Below are 5,104 nucleotides of genomic sequence, written 5' to 3'. Positions count from 1 at the left end.
GTATACCGGGATAGCAATGAATCAAGAGTGACATGTATGAAAAATTATGAACGGTGGCTTTGCCACAAATAGGATGTCAACTACATGATCATGCAAAGCAATATGACAATGATAAACGTGTCATGATAAACATAACGGTGGAAAGTTGCATGGCAATATATCTCGGAATGGCTATGGAAATGCCATAATAGGTAGGTATGGTGGCTGTTTTGAGGAAGATATAAGGAGGTTTTGAAAGAACGTATCATATCATGGGGTTTGGATGCAGCGGCGAAGTTTGCACAAACTCTCAATGTGAGAAAGGGCAATGCACGGTACTGAAGAGGCTAGCAATGATGGAAGGGTAAGAGTGCGTATAATCCATGGACTCAACATTAGTCATAAAGAACTCACATACTTATTGCAAAAATCTACAAGTCATTAAAAACCAAGCACTACGCGCATGCTCCTAGGGGGATAGATTGGTAGGAAAAGACCATCGCTCGTCCCCGACCGCCACTCATAAGGAAGACAATCAAAGAACACCTCATGTTCCAAATTTGTTACATAACGTTTACCATACGTGCATGCTACGGGACTTGCAAACTTCAACACAAGTATTTCTCAATTTCACAACTACTCAACTAGCACAACTTTAATATCACTACCTCCATATCTCAAAACAATCATCAAGCATCAAACTTCTCTTAGTATTCAGCACACTCATAAGAAAGTTTTTACTAGTCTTGAATACCTAGCATATTAGGATTAATTTCCCAATTTAAGTAAATTACCATGCTGTTTAAGACTCTCAAAATAATATAAGTGAAGCATGAGAGAATAATAGTTTCTATAAAACAAATCCACCGCCGCGCTCTAAAAGATACAAGTGAAGCACTAGAGCAAAAACTATATAGCTCAAAAGATATAAGTGAAGCACATAGAGTATTCTAATAAATTCCGAATCATGTGTGTCTCTCTCAAAAGGTGTGTACAGCAAAGATGATTGTGGTAAACTAAAAATCGAAGACTCAAATCATACAAGACGCTCCAAACAAAACACTTATCATGTGGTGAATAAAAATATAGCTCCAAGTAAAGTTACCGATGGAAGTAGACGAAAGAGGGGATGCCTTCCGGGGCATCCCCAAGCTTTGGCTTTTTGGTGTCCTTAGATTATCTTGGGGTGCCATGGGCATCCCCAAGCTTAGGCTCTTGCCACTCCTTGTTCCATAATCCATCAAATCTTTTACCCAAAACTTGAAAACTTCACAACACAAAACTTAACAGAAAATCTCGTGAGCTCCGTTAGCGAAAGAAAACAAAACACCAATTTAAGTTACTGTAATGAACTCATTCTTTATTTATATTGGTGTTAAACATACTGTATTCCAACTTCTCTATGGTTTATAAACTATTTTACTAGCCATAGATTCATCAAAATAAACAAACAACACAAGAAAAACAGAATCTGTCAAAAACAAAACAGTCTGTAGTAATCTGTAACTAACGCAAACTTCTAGAACTCAAAAAATTCAGCAAAAATAGGACGACCTAGACAATTTGTTTATTGATCAGCAGCAATTGGAATAAATATTTTATCACGTTCTGGTGATTTTTAACAATTATTTTCGTGAACAGAAAGTTTCTGGAATTTTCAGCAAGATCAAATAACTATCATCCAAGAAGATCCTATAGGTTTAACTTGGCACAAACACTAATTAAAACATAAAAACAAATTTAACCAGAGGCTAGATCAAAGATTTATTCCTAAACAGAAGCAAAAAGCAAAAAACGAAAAATAAAATTGGGTTGCCTCCCAACAAGCGCTATCGTTTAACGCCCATAGCTAGGCATAAAAGCAAGGATAGATCTAGGTATTGCCATCTTTGGTTTTAGGGAAGAAAAGAGCAAACTTGTTATCTATGGTATTAATCTTTCTATTTCGATAATGCACGTGGCTATTAATGGTAGAAGAAAGATTAAGCACGTTGCGAAAATTTTCATCTAGGCTAGCTTTTATCTCTTTGATAGATTCGTTTTGGGAGGAGAGCAAAAGAGATGTAGATTCAACTTTCTCATTCATGGGGTGCCCAAATATGGTTTTCATCTTTTCATAGGTATCTACGGCATCCCCTTCAAGAAAGCCTTCTTCGAAAATAGAATCTAAGACATGCTTAAACGAAGAAGGTAGGGCAACATAAAAGCTCTTCAAGTAAATTTCAATTTGGTATTGGGGTACATAATTAGCCCGGATCCTTAACAGTCTATCCCAAGCATCTTTCAAAGATTCATCGAGTAAATGACGAAAAATTCTGGAATCATCTTCATCAAAATTATTAGGATTCTTATTGACAACTCCGGCAGGTTTTTCCATAGCATTATTTATGAGCTTAGATAGAATAGAAGGATTGTCCAAAGTACTAAAACTCGGGAGAGAACCCCCAACTCTTTTTGGTTCCGATATGGCGAAGGAAAGGCGAGCGGAAAAGAGAGGGCGAATAAAACGGCAAGGGTGAAGTGGGGGAGAGGAAAATGGGAGGCAAATGGCAAATAATGTAATGCGGGAGATAAGAGTTTGTGATGGGTACTTGTGTGACAACCCAAAATTTTGACCTTGTTTTTATTTATTAAAATTTTGCCAGGAAATAAAACTTTTCCATTTGTCAAGATTTACCCGTTTGTTATTTTGGATTTTTACCTCTAGTGAAAAAAAACTTTCAAAAGGTATTGTTGGACTTATATGCCCTATTTATAAAAACAATTCTTTATCAGGGGATTTATTTGCATAATTGTTTCTCAGAGCTTTATCCTTTTAAAAATGGTCTTTCAGAAAATTTAGAGCCTGTTTTGCACTGCAACCATTTGACAAATGCCTTTAAATATTCCACCAAAATTTGGGGATGTCATGTGATGTTTCCACATCACTCTTATGCAAAAATATCCATTGGCCATTGGAGATTTTGAGCTCTACACCAACTTTTCCAATCTGGTCCAGTGGGCACTTTTGCACTACAACCCATTTAAATATTTCTTTAAAAATTCTTCCAAGTGTTTGGAGATGTCAGTGGATTCATACAATTCATCTTCATGCAAAAACCCAGGGATGTTCTTTGAAAAATTTGAGTGAATCACCCTCTTTTTCATTCTGGCCCAATTTGGTGATTTGTACAGCAACTCTATTTTATTTTGCTGCAATGCCCATGACCTTTTTCCTGCTTTTAACCCTTCCTTCAAAACCCTTAAGTCCAGGAGAGTGAACTCATTGGAGGTTTTTAAGTGCATGCTATAAACCCTTTTTCTTTCTGTCCAAAACTGTGGTTTTGCAAAACTTGCACTAACAAGTTTCTGGTTTTGCCCATATGATCTTGCCTTCATCATCCACACCTAAAGAGACCCAGATCTGGAGATTTTGGCCACTCCAAGAGTTGCCTAGATGCTTTTGGCATTCTGTCGAACACCTGGGGTGCACAGTCAATTTTGGGCATGTTTCCTAGTTTGCACTGTGATCTTGCTCCAATGACCTAGCAACCATGTCCACTGAACTCCCAGCTATCTTTAGCCTAGTCCTGTTAATTGCCAGCTCCACCCTCGCGCGCTAGACCGCCCTGGCATTTCGTCGAGCAGGTTCCGTGCGTGCTCTGGGCGCGCCCAGAGCGCACGTTTTACACGCGCGCGCACTGAGCCGCGCGCCGCACTGCCACACTCGACGCGACCCGTCCCTGGCCCCTGCTCACCCGCTGAACCGCGCACTAGCTCGCCCACTCTCCACGCCACCTCTGGCGCCCTACAGCGCCGCTAGCAGAGCTCTTGGCGGCACGCCGGCGTCGGCAGCGGACCTCTGACATGGACGGCGCCGCCCAAGCCACCCCAGCGCGCCAGCTGCCCCCGTGAATAGCTCAGTCTTATCCCGAAGCTCGTCGGCACGCGCTCGTCGCCGCCACGCCGCCCTGCAGCTACAGCACGGCTGTCGCCGGCGATCTTATCCTCAGCCGCCGCGGCCCAACCCCGAGCGCCTATTTAAGGGACCCCCGAGCTCGTGCAAGACCTCAAGCGACCTCATACCTTCCCCCTGTTTCTCCCCTAGCCGTAGATTGACCGGTCAGGGCCATCTTCCCCAACTCCGGCCGGTTTGGCCGCCGCCGAGCTCCGGTGAAATACATCGCAGCCAGCCACTCTCTCGCCCAACCGACGCCACCAGTAGCTTCCCCTTGTCCTTGCGGAGCTGCCCAACTACCCAACCTCGATCGGAGACCACCGGAGCCCCAAAATCACTTCACCACCGTAGCTCCCTCCGCCGCGGAGCTCGCCGCCGGCGATTTCTTCCCCCCCGATGACCCAGCGACCACCGAGAGGACCGCCCCGACCTAGCGAGTCCATCCCTGCCCTCAGGTGCCCTCGAAGAGCCGCCGTTCGTCGACGGCGATCGCCGGAGGCCACCACCGTTCGGGCAGAGAGAGAGAGGAGGGAGGGAAGAACGGTCAAACCTGACCAGTGGGCCCTCTGAACCCACTGCCAGTGACCCGCGCGTTCGTCCCCTCGGATTAAGTGAAGGCGCGGACGTCCTGAGTACGTCTCCTCTACTGCGAAAGCGCATTTCTCCCGAAACGTTTTCTTTTCTGGTTTTATTTAAAAACAGAGATTTGACCAAACTTTGACTGGCTATAACTTTTAAAATAAAACTCCAAATGAGTTGATTCTTTTTCCTACCTCTCTCAAATTTCGTCTAGTTTATTTTAAGATTTATTTCAAAAATATTTGAGACAAATTTTTATACTATGTTTGAAATAATTGTTATTTGAATATTTCTCAAAATAGGATTTTGGAGAGAGGGAAAGCTCTCAAAAAGTGCATCCTTTGCATACTCTTGAAGGCAAGCATTTCTGAACTCTGGCATAATATTTCGTTATGGTGTTCTGATACGATTACAACACCATTTGACATGGAGTATGCGTTAACTTTATGTAACGATAAAGTCTCGTGCATGAGTGTTTTTTGGACATATTTTGTGGTCAGTAATGGATACGCTAGTGTTTTGGATCATCCTCGTGAGCTCCTCATGCATACCGGAAGGAAGCCGGGAAAGTCGTGGTCTTGGGTAGGCACGAGCTTGTCCCTAGTTCCT

Source organism: Aegilops tauschii, chromosome 6 (assembly GCF_002575655.3).
Source record: "Aegilops tauschii subsp. strangulata cultivar AL8/78 chromosome 6, Aet v6.0, whole genome shotgun sequence".
In the NCBI taxonomy this organism is placed as follows: Eukaryota; Viridiplantae; Streptophyta; class Magnoliopsida; order Poales; family Poaceae; genus Aegilops; species Aegilops tauschii.
Note: the sequence above shows the minus strand (reverse complement) of the source record.